The following is a 19,627-nucleotide window of genomic DNA, read 5'->3' on the forward strand; positions in this document are numbered from 1 at the left end:
CGCACTCGTGAGTTCCCCAGACCCCCGTGAGAACCACCCGAGGCCCCGCAGACACCTGTGGGTCTGACCCGGGGCTCCCAGACATCCGCAGGCCTACCGTGGGGACCCAATTGTGGCCCACGGTAACCCAAGGAAACCACCTGGGGGCCATGGCGCTTGGCGGGACCCACCAACAGGCCTCCAGAACCTGTGTGAAACAAGTTGCTGGTACCCTGAAGGTCTGTCATGTGACCCACCAGCCCGCCGGGGACTCTCGTGGGGGGATATGAACCCTGTATGTAAAAGGATAAATCATGTATTTATGGGGAGGCACAGGGGGTGGGTAATGTATTTAATAAATAGAATAAATAAATTCTGTATTTAATAAATAGAATGATGCTTATTGTGGGGCAGTGTGTTGTTTTTATTGTGGGTACTGGGGGTGGGGGGAGGGGGTATTGGCCCCAAGAGTATGTGGGTAGGCCTCCCTTGTGGGTAGTGGGTGAGGGTGGTTAGGCCTCACGGGGTGGGGGGTTAGTGGGGGAGGGTATGTAGGCCTCCTGAATGGTGGGTGAGGGTGGGTTAACCCCTTAATGACTGTAGCGGTTAATAACCGCTATGGTGATTAAGGGGTTAGGGGTTAGGGGACATTACATTGGCTATTGTAATTGTTGTGCATGTTTTGCAGCACCGGAGGGGCATGGGCAGAATGAAGATGAGGATCAAGATGGCCTTCATCGTGGTTGCCTGTAAAAGGTAAGGCTCGGTCGGACCCCCGCGGGATAAGCCGGGGACACCCGCCGGCCTGCTGTATGGGTTTTGCGCATGCAAAAATAAAAAGCAAGAATTTTTTCTAAGTCCAGATTTCTTAGCGTCTACTCTGACCTGACGTGTTCTGATCAACGCAACTTTTGTGTTTGCTAAGGTTGCGTTGCTTAGTGCATCCCGCTTAAGGGCAGAATTTCACGCAAACAGGGCTGCGATCGAGCAAAGTTGGACTTAGAAAAAATCCCTGAAAAAGTCATTTTTAGAGCGCAAAGTGCCTGTTTGCGTTGCTTAGTGCATCGGGTTGAGCCAAAAATCACGATCGAAGAGCACTTTGCGCTCTAAAAGTGACTTATCGGAGCTTAGTGCATAGCCCCCATAGAATTTTACGATGGCGGTGATACCGGCACCCTATAATGGGGCCTGTATCTCAGAATGCAGGGGGCCCTAAGGCTGAAATCAATGCAGTTAAGCTCAGGAGACCCCCTGCTCACGCACACTATGAATACAAATATAATGTAAGCAGCTTCATTACATTAGCGGCTAACCCGCTAAGGCAATTAAGGGGTTAAAGGCAGACTACCATGTTTATTGGGGGAAGAGGGGGTGAGTGAAGTGGTAATTTCCCAGGGTTAGGCCCCTCAGGAGGGCATTGGGAGGGGTTAATCCTACCATTACCTTAGCGGTAGTAACCGCTATGGTAATGAAAGGGTTACCCCTCCCACTACCATGAGGCCTGACCACTCACCCTGTGGCAACTACCCCTTCACTCAATCCCTCTACCCACAATAAACATTAAAATACATTCTAACTACTGTACCAATACAAAACCCACCACTGTACCTTTACTTCAGAAAATGACGGCTAACTGCTAGAGCAATGAAGGGGTTAAAGCAGAATATCAGGTTTATTGGGGCAGAGGGTGCGTAAAGGGAGTAATAGCCCCAGAATGTTGTTTAGGCCTCTCGGGTGGGCAGACATTACTGTACATTGCCATAACATAACGCAGGGGGTCTCCTGAGTTGAACAAAGTTTATTTCAGCCTCAGGAACCCCATGCTTCCCGAGATATAAGCCCCGTGTGACAGGGTCAAGTCAGGTACTGATAATTATGCCTGGGAAACATACATCTGAGTCCTTCATCCACCACTCAGAAGGTTAACCCAGTAAGAATAGTTGGGCAATCAGGAAGTAAGCTGAGACAACTGACAACCAGCTTGATAAGGAGGCTAATGCTTGTAGTAGGTGGCTGGCTCAAACTACAGATCTGTTCTGTGAAAGCACTTATCAAGAAGGATTTCTTAACTGCTCTCTAGGGACAGAGATTCCCAACCAAAGATACAGTAAGGACTTTCATATTGTTTCATAACCATTGTGATATATGTTTAGGCGTTGGAAACTGGACAAAGCCATCCAGTCTGATAGATAGGGCCTTGAGAGTTTAACAAGAGCTCCCTATGGAGAGTAGGTGTTCTTTTTATAAGTTTTGTTTTGCCTTAAAGGGGCAGTGTGCCCAAATGTTTATTTGTGTTATTGTGAAAAAAAACCACTCAACATTTGGTTTACCCTGAAACTGCACATGTGGATTATTGTCTGAACTCGCCTACAGGCCATCCTGCCACATCCCGTTACAGGATCTCTTGCAATGTTAACATCCTACTGTCATGTGACCCACAGGATTTTAACATGGCGGTGATACCAACACCCCATAACGGGGCCTGTAACTTAATATAATAATTTCTCCCTGGGCTCATCCTCATGTCAGAGTTCCCCCTCCTCTTTTTCTAGAAAAAAAGCACTGCGTGTAATTTTTTAATACTTTTCATACAGTTTTACACACAGGACTAATGCACACACTTTTTAATAGAATGCAAAGGGATACCGTGCATGTAACAACAGTGTAGCCCAGGGATCTAGTTATCAGAAGAGCCCCAGTGTAGGACGGCATGGACCAGGAACCGGGATTACGCTTTATTTTAGCGGTCCCTCAACCCCTTTGCCGTCACATCATACATTTGCAGTGAATATTTATGATGCAGACACACAATAATAAAATAACACTCTTTAGCATTTGCCAGGTTACTTAAACCTCCAACATCATATTTTATCTTTAGATGTACAGTATTTTGCTTCAAGATTTTGTGTCACCATGAAAAAATATTGAAAAAGTAAGGCAAGAAAAATTAAGAACATTTAAATAAGCAATCACGTACTGTAGGACAGCAGAACAAATTAACTGCAAGAATAGTACACATTACTAGAAAAGAGAATGAGAGGTTTCACACGTAACATCACTTAAATCATGGTCATCTTGGAGGAAATGAACAAATGATTGATTACTCCATGCAGCATTGGATATGCCATCCTTAAGTTTATAAACATTATCTTCTGACATTTTGAAGTTTTATTACTAAGATGGCTGGTTGAGAAAAATGATATACTATGTTTCTCATCTCTATTAAATTCAATCAATCTTTGAATGAATTCAGACTTCAAGTTATCATGTCACAGAATATAAATGTAAAAATGATGCCGTATCTTAGGAACATTTTTAATATAACTGACTAATTGAAGTTCATAAAACACAAAAATAATAATTTAAGCTCCCCAGAGGTTCAGTGAACATCTCACAATTAATTCTAAGAATAAATTGCTGAATTATTTTTGCACACTGTATTGTTGACTGTTAAAATGAAAAATATATAATTGCACTCATCTTAATTGCATTAACTCCATTATTTTACTTTATATACAGTACCAAGTAGATTAATAATTTAAGAGATGTTTATTTGCCTCTAAATTGTTTTGGATTCTGTTTTTGGTTTAAAGTGGAATATAATTTATATACAGGCCTTGACAAATGCACTTGCCCGCTCGCCTGGGGCGACTGCATTTTATCCGCTGGCTAGGTGTTTCGATGGGTTGCTGCGGCAGTGTGGTGCTGTGTCTACCGGCATTTTCCTCCTTCTCAGCCTTCAACTACCTGCATTCTCCTCCAACCGCATTGAAAATGGCCGTGAGGGGTCAAATGACGCTGTGTTGCCATGCCAACTAGATGTGATGTGATGTCATGATGTCACACGGCGTTAAGGACATGAGGAGGCAGCATAGGAGCAGACGCGGCACTGTGTAGCGCAAGGAGGCAGCTGAGGGCGAGCGGGCAGTCCTATTCAGTTTGGTGCGCACCGCACAAGCAGCTGTAGAGGGACTCCCTGACAATGCCAATGAAACTCCAGGACATATGGCGTGCATTCCAGAGCTCCGTCTGCCTCACTCCATGGGATGCGGTGGAAGGGGAAGCATTGTCCTGCTGCCACTCTGAAGATCCGACGTGGGAGTTCTGACAACGTCCCACGGCCACCGGCAGCCCCGCAGGACGAGCCACAGGGAGCTGTTGGAGCGCGAATGATGGGAGCTGACGGAGCCAGGCTTGCCCGGCGACGCGTGCATATTAGGACCCCAGAAGTAGGAGATAACTTCATGATCAGCACCTGGACCACATCGAACTCTCTACTGCACAGGCGGGCTCCCTCCCTTCCCAATGAATGGCCCTTCCCAATAAATACAGTCACCCACCCATACAGTCAACACACAGTTACCCACCCACCCAGTCAATCAGTCAAGGTCAGTCCCCCCACCCATTCAGTCACCCACCCAGACTAGTCATACACTCGCACACACTGTCACACACACACATACACTGTCACATGCTCACACACACTGTCACACGCTCACACACTGTCACAGGCTCACACACACTGTCAGACACACACACTCACACACACATTGTTACACACTCACACACACTGCTGGTATCAGTAAGGGCTCTCTGGTGACGTGGGTTGAGAGTCGGGAGGGCTGATCAGCTGTGACTCTATTCCTCTGCGTCTCCAATCCGCAGCACCTCCCCTATCTCCTCTCTCCTCCACTCTGATCTGTGTCCCAGCTGTGGTAACCGCAACACTGGCTGCCGTGATATGTAAAAAAAGCAGCTGCCATGAAGTGAGATATACTCACTGAAAGTTCCTTTGCCTTTGTATCTGTTCCAGATAGGGCATGCGTCCGTCTACATAGCTAGTTGTAGATAAAAAAGAAAAAAGCCGGAGCACTGCAACAAAAAAGACTGGACTGGCGGCAATAAAGCCTTATCTTCATACCTCTGCACACATCTCTTACAGACCTGCATAATGGTCATGTTGTGAAGTTGCTGCAGGCTTATAATGCTTTGGCCAAAGGGTTTAACAAAATGACCCTTACTTTCAGAATAGTGTTTTTTGTTTTTCCAGCCACTGCCACCGCTACAGGATCTAGTGAAAGAAATGTAGTGAAAAGTGCGAGTTGGGCTAAGACTAAGACTTGGGCTGCTGCTTACTGACTGTCTTTTCACCAGTGCTGTACAGCACATGGCATAGGTATCATCACCAACACCACCAGTATTATCATCATTATTTCCAGTTGTCAACTTGCTAATGGCATAATTTTCATTTTCATATTTGACACAATTTAGTGGGAGCCCAAACAAGTCAAGTCAGCACTTATACAACTTTTCCAGCTACAAATTAAAGAGTGATCCTGGGAGGGAAACGGGCCTGTGTGCCACAAGGGGTAATGATTTCCATGCTTCATAATAGAGACATTAGTTTGTTAGTGTTATTTCACATAACTTGGCATATTCTTTTTATTGAAATACTACACTATAACACGTTGTTTTCTCTGTCCATACACAGTATTTCTTTTTGGAGCATTTATAGAACAAAGCTTAAAAGAAGACAAGGGAAAACAACAGCTTCTTTAGAAACATCTGCTCTCTGGCACACGGTATCTAAGAAGCTTTGGAACCTTAAGAATGTATTTTAAAATTACAACCCTGTATATTTTTATCTTGTTCTTTTTTTTTTTTTTTCTTTATTTCTGTTCCACCAATTGGGCTTTTACTACAGTACATCTTTTAACAAGATCATACGGTTGCGTCTGTCAACCACATTGTTAATATAGTGTATACTACCATGCAGGTACAGTATGTCTCAATGTCACAATACAGTATTGCAGGTTTGTTGGCCCTCCACAAGGTTGCGATTAGATATTTTTTCCTGGGAGATGTAATGGTTAATTGAACAGACATCAGGGGGTCCCTGGAAAGGAGAGCAGCGTGGTTGAACTCCGTTAAAGCACCCTGGAACCACTAAAACAAATTCAAATACCCCCTGTATCCTTGTTCAAATAAAACTGCCTCTAAATGCTTTGAGGAATCCAGCAGGGAGCTGGTTAATTACAGCCAGTCAATTAACCAGGCTCCATCCGGCTAATCAGAGCTATAGAAAAGCCTCCTGTGGGAAAATGCTAAGTGAGATTCCTTAGCACACAACTGTGCTGACACAGGACACAGATACTCCTTAGCACAAACGTGTGCTGACACAGGTGAGCAGAAAAGCCTGTACAAAGACTCCTTAGCACACAACTGTGCTGACAAAGGAGAGCAAATACAAAGGAGCACCAGGGCTGTGTGCTGACAAGAGACTTCCTGGGAGCAGCAGGACTAAAATGACTGCATCTGAAGAAACCAGAGACGTCGGACCAACACAAACAGATAAGACTTTCTTATATATTTCTCCCTGATAAATATGTTATATATTTTTGGACTGGGAACTGGCCTATCCAGCCAGTCACAGATAGTTGGGGCATGTACTGTCTATTTAGTCTCCAAAGTGGAGTAGGTGTTAGTTTATTTTGCTTTTGTATGCTGTACAGTGTTTTAAGGGACAGGCTCAACAAAGCCATGTTTTAATTTCACCCAAATCGGTCTCCATTAGTGTACCTCTGCACACATCTCTTACACCCCCCGCCCCCTTAATCGTGCCTGAATCAAACAACCCTGCAACAGAGAAATCTTTCTAACACGTATATTTGTATAAGAAACACTCAAAGAATGGTCTGGGACAAGCAGCAAGATATTCAGCATGGGCACAACGGATTTGGATACAAAAGGTGTTTTAATAGGGCATAAAGTTCAACTTTTACATATGCAACAGGCAGCCTTTGTCAATGTGAGGGCGTGTCAACATGGGACAAGCAGCCATGAAACCATCACCTGTGCACCCCAACTCAATAAAAAGAAGTATTCTCCATGCTATCATTTCTTGGTTATTTTTTGTTGTATTCTCCCAAATGTTTTGACTGCAGCTGTCCTTCTTCTTCTGTAGTTTCACAATCCATCTTAAAGCTGTCTGAAATGTAATTCTGCAAAATGCAGCAGTAGTTGTAGAAATAGAGCATACTGTTTTAGAAGTATACTGTATTATTTTTGAAAAATTAAATCCTTTAGATAAGCTTTGTGAATAAAGCCGTGAGTGCCATCTGTTCTTCATGAAGTGCTTGTTTCTTTGTTTCTGTCACCTCATGTTCCTCCTTAAATTTAATTACTTAGTGTCTCTTTGCGCTTAGCAGTGTTAAAAAAAACCATAAAAATAAGAGAATGGCTGCGTGATAGTATATAAGCACATTATGATAATCTTTTTTTTTCTTGTGGTAGTGGAGTCTTTAATACATCTCAACAAAACAAATCAAATGAACCCCATGTTGCAGGTATACAAAGATGACAGGGGATGTAGATAACAGGAGTATTTAAGTCTGTCTGTGTTGGCTGTGCCACATTTTAAATGCCTGTGGAGTTGCAGAGGAGATGAACAAGAAAAGAAGAACTGAATTCAGCTCTGCCACTTTGAGAACTTAACATTAAAAAATGCTCTAACAACTTATGCTCAATAAAAAATCCATAACCTTATACATTTATAAGCCTACATTTCAGTACTACACCACCATCTCAATCTAATTTACATGCAACCTCATCTGCTCTTTCAGTCATACTCCTCAGTAGAGATGGGCGAATCAGTCCAAATCCTTGGTAGTTCCCGGGTCTACTTTTTAAAATCTGTTCCGCGGTGGAAAATCCGCAGATGGATTGTTTTTACTTGATTCCATGCGGATTAGATAAAATCCCCCTATGTGGCTCGGTTGTGCAGCATTAAAATAGCCCCTGGTGGGATTAACCTAAATCCATTCCGCTGTTCATGTTTATTTTTAAACCCTCATTGTAATGTAAGAAAAAAGTACGGGTAATTAATTGACTGGAAAAAATTACAGTCAGTCACATCATTTTTTGTATTCAAAAAATTAACATTGTCTACCGTGAGCACTTTATTCTGTTAACAATCAAACAAATGTTATGCACATTTCTAGATTGAGCTAACAAACGTGACTAATAATTAAAAAGAGTACATGTTACATAGTTACATAGTAGATGAGGTTGAAAACAGACATACTTTATGTCATCAAGTTCAACCTATGCTAAATTTAGACAACAGATACTTTATCCTATATCTATACTTACTTATTAACAAATCTACGTAAGTACCAGCACTCACTGTCTAATAGCTAAATGATGAAAACAGTTGTAATGCAGATAATCCATTTAATAATAAAACAAACCAGAAATAAATCAAATGTGTTTGCAGAAACCAGTATCACAAATGGGCATGTCACATAGTGATCGGGTAGGCGGGGGGGGGGGGGGAGGGGGGGGAAGGAAAAGGGGAAAAAACATGAAACACAAGGAATATACCCAAAAACGGAGAACGGAAAGTATGCTAGGGGGGCGACGTTTAGAGGAACTACCTCTTCATCTGGCCCATTCCCCCTGGTCCAAAAGGTCCCAGAGGTACTTCCATAAGCCTCCCTTCCCCTATAACTGGTCAAATCAGACACCCCTGAAAATAGATAGCAGACATTCAGTGTAAGCTAAATACAGCTAATAGCTGTATATGGATTTTCTGCATTACAACTGTTTTCATCATTTAGCTATTAGACAGTGAGTGCTGGTACTTACGTAGGTTTGTTAGTACTAAACAGGGGAATAAGGGTCCCCTTTTGTTCTGTGCACCCTGCAATTGCATAAATTTAACACTATCAGAGTGCCTATCGTCCCCTTTTACCCTTATAATTACTTATTGATCCAGGGGAAGGCAAACAAAAAAAACCAGAGTCATATCATCCAATGATATCTCATAGGGGAAAAATAAATTCCTTCCTGACTCCAAGAATTGGCAATCGGATGAATCCCTGGATCAACATCCTTCCCATGTATACTTATTTGGTATATCCCGGTATACCTTTCCTTTCTAAAAAGATGTCCAACCTTTTTTTGAACAAATCTATTGTATCTGCCATCACAGTCTCCATGTGTAATGAATTCCACATTTTAACTACCCTTACTGTAACAACCCTTTTCTTTGTTGCTGGTGAAATCTCCTTTCCTCCAACCTTAAAGGATGGACCGAGTCCTTTGTACTGCCCGTGGGATGAATAGTTCTTTTGAAAGCTCCATGTATTGTCGCCGGATATATTTATATATAGTTATCATACTGTATCTCCTCTTAGACGTCTCTTTTCTAATGTAAATAAATCTAATTTAGCTAGCTTCTCCTCATGTTAGATTGCCCATCCCCTTTAATAATTTGGTGGCTCTTCTCTGCACTCTCTCTAGATCCATAATGTATTTTCTTAGGATTGGTGCCCAAAATTGTACTCCATATTCAAGGTGTGGTCTTACTAATGCTTTGTAAAGGGGCATAATTATGTTTACTTCCCTTCCATCCATTGCCCGTTTAATACAAGATAAGATCTTGTTTGCCTTTGCAGCTACTGCATGACTTTGGGCACTATTGCTAAGCCTGCTGTCTACAAGCACTCCTAAATCTTTCTCCATCATAGATTCCCCCAATTTATCCCCATTTAATTTGTAAGTCGCCTTTGCATTCTTGCATCCCAAATGCATAACCTTACATTTATCTGTATTAAACCTCATCTGCCATTTACCTGCCCATGATTCCAGTCTCTCCTAGTCATCCTCTGATTCTAATACCTTACACAATTTAGTATCATCAGCAAAGATGGAGACTTTGCTCTCGATGCCAACCTCAAGGTCATTAATAAACAAGTTAAAAAGGATGGGTCCCAGTACCGATCCCTGAGGTACTCCACTCACGACTTTAGCCCAACCTGAAAAAGTTCCATTTATAACAACCCTCTGTTGTCTGTCCTTAACCAGTTTTCAATTCAGGTGCATATATTATTACTGAGTCCAATTTTCTTTATTTTGTACACCAAAATATGTGCTGACGGAATGTGTGTAATTCATGCTGTAGGTTACCTACTGTAGTTAAAACTGTTATCTATCACCACTTACCCAACTTTTTTGTGCCCTGGGACTAGGAGGGAGAGTAGGAATTAGTACCCGCTCTATCACATTATGTAAATATAGCATAGCCTACGGCCGCTATTTCTTCTCTTGGGCCCTAACAGTATAAGTCCTGCTAGGGACAGGAACTGGAAGGGTTAATTCCTCATGCAGACCTAGCTTATTGTTGCAGGGGCGGGCCTAACAACAATCTAAGAGTTTCATCTTGGGGAGGATACTGGGTGTGTCACATGCAGTTAATGTGATGCCTATCAGTATCAGACCTGCCCTGTTATGGGGCAGGGTTACAAGCCTATCTCCTTCAGAGAATTGTGAAAGATGTAAAAAATATTACAACACAAGTTCAGAAATATGAAGCGAGTTTATTACCTACAAGTGCGCACAGGGAGAAAGCTTAGAAAAAGCTCTCTGCATAAATAAAATTGCAGAGATTACTTATACACAAATACAAATAATTATGCCCCTACATACTGTATGGGGTGACTTCTAAATCATGGAAAATAACCAAAAACCATTGTGCAAACTAAAATCTATAGTTTATACAAATTGACCTTTACACAACATGTTTTTTACTCTTTCCATGGAGCTTGTGTGTTGCTGTTAGGAGACAAAACAAAACAAGAAGTGCTTTCTTATCTTATCTTGCACTTTGGCTGAGCATAGTTCCAGTTAGCGCTGTTCTCCCACTTCCTGGTTCCTTGTCCTGTCTTGTCTTGTTCCCTGCTGCCTTGCTTTCAGTTTGACCTCCTGTGTACCAACCCGGCTATTACTTTTGACTTCGCACTTCTGGCTTACCGACCTGGCTTACCTCTGAACTTCCGCATCTCTCCAATCCCGACCACGATTTACGGGCCTCTATGCTTCTACCGGCTCCAACCCCTGACCATGGCTAAACTGAGCATTCTACTGGCTCCTACCTCAGACCTCGGCAAGTACCTGACCCTTCTACTCTCTCCAATCCTGACCCGGATGCCTGACCATCTGCACTCCAGACGTGCCCCTGTGCCCCCCCTAAAAAAAAACAAAATCACGTACAGTACATTAATGAGCAAAATCCCTATTATCTAATCATTAAAAATAAATTATTACCTAGCTAGCACATAGCAAATAAAAGTTGTACTTACCTCTGCCAGGGTGAAGGCCATCTTCATTTTTAGCATCCACAACTCCACGGTTTATGTGGGCACCGGCAGTAAAATAAAAAATTATTAACTGCTATGATTATTAAAGGATTAACTCCCCTCATGCTACCCACCCGGGAGGCCTAACCACCCTTCCCAGGGCAACTACCCCACCCTCCACCCCCTCTACTCATTGATTGTCACTGGGTATTAACTATGCCCACTATGGGGACAAGGATTACCACAATGGAAATGAATGGGCAATCTAAAAAAAAAAATCCCCAAAATAAAATACATCACATTGTAATTAAATAATAACAAACATTAGTCAATTAACCCATTTATTGCCACTGTGGTTTTTGTTAAACTGTTATTTGCACTAATTAAAAATATGTCAAACTTTAAAAATACAGTACATTTTAGTCATTAGAAGTTTATTTATGGGAAAATATTGTGGGTTACAGTGAAATGAATAGGATAATATATCATGAAATGAATGGGAAAAAGGAATAAGGGATCTGTTACTTTACATTTAGATTCTTGGAATTCTAACAAGAGGAGTGGCCAAACTTAGTTAGTCTTGTGCTGGGAGGAGGAGAGAGTACAAGGGCTATCAGTCTTCCCCATTGGGGGAAAGCATGCCCACCCCAGGGACCTTTGTTCCTTTGGACTTGCATCCGCTGTGTCAAAGATCTGCAGGGGATGTGTCTACAATAAAGCTCCATGTTCCTTTTTACTCTACTTCAGTGTCAGTTCTTGAGCAGTGGAGAATCAGAATGCAGTGGTGGGGACTGATCCCCAGAATATCCTGGAGCCCACTATAGCTGGATCCGCGCAGAACTGTGAAAGAATATCAGAGGTGAAGAACTAAGCCTTCCTTGGTCTCAATATACCGCAGATCGTTCTCAGCCCTCCTGAGCAAACAGGTATGCATCACACACACTTGTAGCATCTAGGTCAGTTCTCCAAGGGGGGGGGGATGTGTTTTATATATATATATATATATAACATAGCCTCCCAGCAGTAACTTCTGTTTCTGGGCCTTTCCTCTCTCAGTCCTGTTAGAAAGGTTAAATCCAGTTTTAGGCCTGTGTGTATTTCAGCCTTGAATGTTGTAGCAATATTCGAGGGCGGGCCTTGCAACTCTGAGGTTGTCATTCTAAGGGGTGGATATTGGTTGGAACGCCCCCTGCTGTGTGTGGGCCAATCTGTATCCAGCTCTGGCTTGTATTGAGTCAGAGTTAGAGACACTCAACAAAGATGTTCAAATTGGGACATGCCTTCCCCGCCGAAGTTCCTGAAGGAACGAAATGCGCATCGGGTATGATGCTAGCGTGACATCAGTAGTGCGACCAACAAGTAGTTGTTTGGTCTGTTTCTTTACAGCACGATACATTGTTTAGCTGCTTGTTAACCAAGATGTGGGCCATACGTGGATCCCACTATCTAGTACAAGGGCTCTGTAGCAATTCCACCGGGTCTGCAGTGATTAACAGCCAGCTTCCGTACAGGAACAGCAGACGGTGTTTCCCCTAACAGTGAGACCGATACACTGAGACTACATATAGTGATATCTCTGGTATGTGTATAGAACACTGTTTTTATTAACCCCTGCATGGTTGTAACTACAATAAGCCACTCTATAGTGGGTTGTGTGTAAATAAGGGTATGCTATTGGCTGCAATGATTGCTAACCAGCGGTATGTCTGTATTTAGCCATTTCAATCCCTCATTAAATAGGGGATATGTGAATAGTGGTCTAACAACTAATACAGATGACAGGGATATATACTGCACAAGATAACAGAGTACCTTTGTACATACTATACTGGTGCACTACAATCTTTCATATATAGCAGACAGAAAAAACTCTCTGCATAAATATCAGCAACTAAATAATATCCAACCTTGGGCATTACAGACACATATTGCCTGTTAAAATAGCCCTGGCAGGATATAAAGACTGAATCTGAGAGAATATCTGTCACTATGGACCCAGCTTATTACGCCTTTTAATTACCGGGATCATTGATTGAGCAAGCAGAGGGGTAAAAATAAATTGCATTTATTCACCTAATGAACGCACACAACTATGTTACACAAAAATACAGTAAAAAGACACACTTACTTTGGAAACTGGGATACCAAAACTAATCTTTCTAGTTGCAACCACACAGCAAAATAATTCCTGGCCACTTTTCTTTCCTGTGGCCTCTTGCTGTTGAATTCGGGTCACTTAGCCTCTGAGAAATGGAGGCGATTTACTCAGAGCTGGAACTTCCCAAATGGGACTGAATCTCAGTTGAATCACCCAAGATGGAACTGCTGGACTCATGAAAGCTTAGATGGATCTCTTAGAACTGATGAATCTTGAGCGGGGTTCAAATCTGTGATGGTGATAAACTCCTCTTCACCCCCACCCCCTCCTTCATGATGTTATAGCAGAGAACAACTTCCCCATGGCCTGCACCAGCTTATAATGCCACCTGGCCAAACCCCCTTTGCTCAGTGACAGAATATCTGGTTCTGGTCAAATAATCCCCCCAGTTGCTGGCCAGCTGTTTAACCCCTTTGAAGCTCTAACTTTTTGTATACATCCTGGAGAGCATCTCCCCAGGGTCCATTAAAACCCAGGCCTTCGGAATGGTGGGTCATAAACTAGCGGGGTGAATCTTTTAATGTATCCTGTCCCCTGCCTGTCATGTAAATCCCCCCACCTCACATAACTATAACCTACACAAGGGCATGCCCATTTATGCATTTACACACATGGTACTATTAATAAAATCATAACAGTCTACATGTCTCTCTCCTAATCGTTTGCACACAACAAATTAGAACATTAGGACTTTCCTTCAAACATATCAAGCTTGGGGGATGGTTAAAACCCCCATTCTCTTTTCCCTTATTCAAAAACATTGTTACCATACTTCATACATTATATGATTTCCCCCCTGAACCCTATTTTAATCAAACAAACCTCCGTCTTATACCTGGCTGGAGTGTGGGGATATACATTAACACCTTGTGTCCTATTTTTTTTCCTTTTTTCCAATATAGCTTTGATTCTTCAGTGCACCACTCATATCTAATAGCAGAGCGGGAACTCCCCTTTCTTTATCTAACATCCGATTAAATACAACATATTGAACTCCATTAGCATACAGTACTGTATGTCTTTTTTTCAAGTCCATCTACTTTGTAACTCTGAAATCATGTGACTCTATACATCCATAAGGTTACCAGAGTACAGTATGTGCAGGGGATTTTTTTTTGGTGTGTCTGAATTTGTTTGCTCGTTTCTACTTGGGATGAATAGAGGGATTTAGATATCAGTGACTCATCAAGAACCTTTCAGAAAAAACATGTTGAGCAAAATTGATCTCTACCTTTAGGGTGTCTCTCTTTTGTTCTGTAATTCATTCGCTTTTTTATCCATGATCCATAAGACTTGTGTTAATTTTGCAGAGCACTGAATCATTAAATCTGCAGACCTGGAAACCTAAACATTCAAATGCAAATAACTCCTTTTGTGTCATTTTACTTCATTGACAATGAACAGGAATTAGAGAGAGAAATCTTTCTCTAGCTACTCGTTAGAAAAGTGGTTCTGAGTGGCAGTTTCTAAAATAGCTGTGGTGTGCACTGATGTAGCATAATTAACTAATCTTTCAAAATGGAAACTATTCTTATCAAAATGAGGATGTCTATCAATTCTACACTGTGCCAGATTCTGATGATAAAGTTAATTCTGGACCAATTTTTATCCGGAAGGTTACTGTATATACACTAACATTCCAAAGGATGTGTTATAATTTATATCAGAGCAGAGTGTGTTGATGGTGTAAAATGAACCAACAAACGTAGATGTAAAAGTTGTACTTATGATAATATATAAAGACTAAGTTAATAGATCAGGGTGGGGGGGTAGATGTACAGTAGCTTGCGTACATTTTAGTGATGTTTATCCCAGAAACCTCAACCTAAGCATACGCTTAAGTTTCATGTGTTGGGGCAAATCTCTAGACTTGGACACGGAACTATAATTATATTTGAAGGTAAGCCCATTTTGATTTCAGTGTTGTGAACAATAAGTGTATCTTGACTTGACCCTGTCCCTTTTTCCATCAACTAGACCAGGGGCGGCCAAACTTTTTTTGCGGCACTCCCCCTGCATTAACTTCTCTGTTGGCCGCCCCCCTCCTTACCTCGTGCGGCGTCAAATGACACTGCGGGGTCAAGTCCCGTGACCCGTGACGTCAGTTGACGTCATGTTACCATAGAAACCGTGACGTCACATGACCCCGCTGCGTCATTTGACTCAACGTTGCCATGGTCACGTGTGCTGAATCCTTCAGATTCCCGGTAAGTAGAGGTTGCAGAGGCCTCGTGCGGTCCCCAGGCATTTAATTGAAATGCCTGGGGGTTGAGCACGGGACCTCTGCAACGGCCCGCGCCCCCCAAAAAAATATTGCGCCCCCCAGTTTGCACACCGCTGAACTAGATAATGGTGTGCTATTTTTTTGTATCTTCAGGTATCAAGAATCAAACTTACTTCCTTGAGGTAATTGTTGCTCAGACTGCAGCATCATACATTTCTGAATACTTAATGGGTCATAGATTCCCCTACAACAATACCATCACCTGCAACCACCCCTACACATCAACACCATCATCCCCCACAACAACACAGTACCCCACCACCCACAATATCCTCACCCATCACAACCCCCTCACCACATCACCCACAACAACACAACTCCCCCACCATGCCAGACTCCCACCCACAACACCCTCCTTCACCAATACTTACCCTGACCATTGGATAGTACTAGACACGATACATAAAGCTTGGCCCCCTGCAGACACACTTACCAGAATTGCCTCCTACTGTCTCTGTATGTTCTTCCTACCTACCAATTAGATTGTAAGCTCCTCAGAGCAGGGACTCCGCTTCCAAAATTTTACTTTTATGTCTGAAGCACTTATTCCCATGATCTGTTATTTGTATTATTTGTTATTGTTATATGATTGTCACGTGTATTACTACTGTGAAGCGCTATGTACATTAATGGCGCTATATAAATAATGACCATAATACATACATACCACAGCACCCAACGCCTACAACAACAACACCATCACCACCTACAACAAAACCCTCACCCTCAACATCAGCACCCTCACCCACCCCCCCACAACATTAGGACTGGTTGGATGGCCCTGTATTCCATGGATTGAGCTGGCTGACTGCCCCTGTTTAGCTGGCTGAACCTGGGAGGAGGAAGGAGTACATTCTTGTATTACGTACTGTACAGTATTTTTGGTATATGTACTGTATTCATTCAAACTAAAGATTATTGTAATGTGATGTTATACGGTATTCAGTTTTATTGCACTTTGTATTGAACACTACCTTACTAGCCCTATTCTTTATTTGGCTACAGCAACCTCAGCCAGTGCTGCTGCACTTCCTCCTCTATTGCTATCTACAAATGGTAATATAGATAAAAACCTGTCAACAAATACACCTACTACATGGCAACTGATAAAGTTATTTGAAACACACACCTCAATCTCCCACATGGACTTATTGGACTGGTAGCAGCCCCCATGCTTCCCCCCGCCCCCCCCCCCCCCCCAATAAAATATAAATATAAAAAAACATAATTTGAATGCACAACTTTGCCATAACTGACCTGGACAATGGCACTGACACAACCTACTGGGGACCATTTACCAGCCAGAGGCTGCCAACATTGAAGCCCAAGTCTTACTCGTACACCCATTTATTTCTTTATTTGTCACCAGTGTAGGGGGGATGCACTGCAATCATCTCCGGAGCTCGGGTTTTGCTGTTTCTGCCATGTTGTTGTTTTGTTTGGGTTTTCTTTGTTTAGTTGTAGACAGAGCATGCACTGGTTACTGTTTTCAGTTAATTTAAACAGACTAGGATAGTACAGTATATGCAGTAGAATTGAATGACAATATGCTGTTGTTAATACTGGTTAGTGGGGGTGGGAGAGGTGAGTGGGATATGGTTATTTATTTGCTATATACATTATTTTGTTGTACAGATATATCATAGTTAAGTAATAATGATATATTGCTGTATATTGTAGTTTAGTTATACATGTTATATTATTGTATAATGTTTTCTACTACTTGTTATTCATAACAACCTCAACATTATACTTTTCCCAGATTTTTTTTTTCTAATTATATGAAATATATAAAAACTCCTTAACTACCTTCCTCTAAACTACACGTCCCTCTTCTTGGCTGGCAGACATTCTGGACTGGGCAGGGATCTCTTCCTCATGTTGGAGCTGGAGAAAGTGTCAGGAAAATGCTTTACGTGGGAGTCAACTTTCTACACTTGATACACTGACAGTACTGCAAACAGCACTTAGTACAACACACAGACAATCATACTCGCAGGATTAGGGAACAATATCTCCAGTCCCCATCCGGCCACTTATAGCTGCCCTCCCCCTCTTGCAGCCATTGTGGGAGGTAATGGTCCCCATCCAATTGGAGGCCATCGATACTCTTCCTTCTGGTCGTCACTCAACTTCAGTAGTAGGAGTGTGTTAGGTTGGCAGTGTCCCTCCACAAAACATTAAGCAATTGAGAATTTAACACTAGAGTATATTGAATATATAATTTGTAAATAAACATACAATTATTAGAGTAGGTACCATATTCATACTTACTCTGGTAGGGAAATCTACCATGCAGGTACAGTCCATCATGTCTCAGTACTTCCATTTGAACTCCTACCACAGAAATGTGGGGATGCTTTGTGGAGTCCCTGTGCCAGCTTAGAAATTATGATAAATTGTAGCTCTTAGTTAACCAAGTACAGTCTAAACAAAGCAAGGACAGTACAAAGCTGTCAGAAACAACAATGTTATTGAAGCATTACACACATTTTAAAAAGTATATTTTAAATACCGGTGCACCTGACCCCAGGTCAGTCCTGCTGCTGTCCAAGACATTCAAAGAAAAGGAGAGGAAGGGCACAAGTTGGATTTCACAAAAAAATTGATTTATTTAGCCACACAGGACAAACTTTTCAGGGGACACATTAGCCTTTCTCCAGGACATAGTTTGTGGTGAGAATCAAAGTTCTCTGTGTCAGTGCTCAAACTTCGCGTAAAATATTCTTGGGAATAAAGAACTTGTATTGAAAAAGGACGATGTGAGTCAAAGTAAATGCCACTGTGTTAGTGTGTATATATGAACTCAAAGATGAGGAGCCAATACTTTGAATGTCCTGGAAGTAGATAAGAGTAGACTATATATGAACACACTATCTTGCCAAATGTCCTGGACTAACTCCCTAGAGTCACACACTATTAATACACATAGTCCCTCAATTGAAGAAAGAATACAGGCATACTCAGAGCAGGTGTGATCTGCACGCTGTCCAGTTAATCCACGTGCATCACGCTGAAGAGATGTGTTGACAAAGCAATCCAGATGAGGACTGGATCCTTCTTCCTCGGGTTATTTGATCAAGACCACATATTCACAATAGTGATAACAGAAACAGGACTTGCGCTCATAGGTGGTTTGTGATAAATTAAGTGACTTAGAATTAAATACAATAAATAAACTGTGTAATACAACCTTAATAAGTGAGGTTTTGTGCTGCTGGTCAGTGGGAATTGCTCAGACACCAAGCTACATGGAAACAAAAAAAGAACAGCGCAAAAAAACCATTGTGTAATATAATAAAATAATTATTTATAGTGTAAAGGTGAGTATTGCACGTACATCAACAAAAAGGGTTAATAGCATGACATGTTAGGGACATGTTACCACTCGGCAGGCACAGCAGGATACAGACACCGGTTCCTGGATATCCACCCTCAGAATACTGGTATCCGGTTACAGAGTAGACAGCTCAGCGTTGGGGAACCTTCCCGCGCTGTCACAGAGTCCTCGGTAGCTGCTTCTCAAGGGATGATCTCCACGCTTCTTCCGGGTTGATCCACGCCGGCTTGTGACGTCATCCAGCAGCGTCTCTTGGCCGGTCGCGTCTTTAGTGCGTCACTGCTTTCCAATAGACAGTAGAGCTGCGCACCGAGTCCCGGACAAGTCCCGCAGCAGAAATAAAAGTTCAAGCTTTAAACCGCAATGGGGATGTGAATAAAGTGTAAAGGAACGCGCCTTCTTCCTACGTGTTTCGTACTTCCGTAATTCGTCTGACGAAGTACGGAAGTACGAAACGCGTAGGAAGAGGGCGCGTTCCTTTACACTTTATTCACATCCCCATTGCGGTTTAAAGCTTGAACTTTTATTTCTGCTGCGGGACTTGTCCGGGACTCGGTGCGCAGCTCTACTGTCTATTGGAAAGCAGTGACGCACTAAAGACGCGACCGGCCAAGAGACGCTGCTGGATGACGTCACAAGCCGGCGTGGATCAACCCGGAAGAAGCGTGGAGATCATCCCTTGAGAAGCAGCTACCGAGGACTCTGTGACAGCGCGGGAAGGTTCCCCA

The 19,627-nt window shown here is 42.4% G+C and overlaps 1 long non-coding RNA gene across 2 annotated transcripts in view; it reads left to right on the top strand.

The window, feature by feature from the left end:
• The window catches only part of LOC142491027 (uncharacterized), a 192,780-nt gene that overhangs the window by 29,323 nt on the left and 143,830 nt on the right, over nt 1-19,627 (top strand). The window contains exons 1-2 of one of the 2 annotated variants that reach the window (XR_012800230.1): nt 668-735; nt 11,865-12,043. This is a non-coding gene — a long non-coding RNA (uncharacterized LOC142491027). Of the gene's footprint in view, nt 1-667; nt 736-11,864; nt 12,044-19,627 lie in introns of those variants that run through there. The other variant, XR_012800229.1, reaches the window with a different exon arrangement.

Source organism: Ascaphus truei, chromosome 3, assembly GCF_040206685.1.
Source record: "Ascaphus truei isolate aAscTru1 chromosome 3, aAscTru1.hap1, whole genome shotgun sequence".
Lineage (NCBI taxonomy): Eukaryota > Metazoa > Chordata > Amphibia > Anura > Ascaphidae > Ascaphus > Ascaphus truei.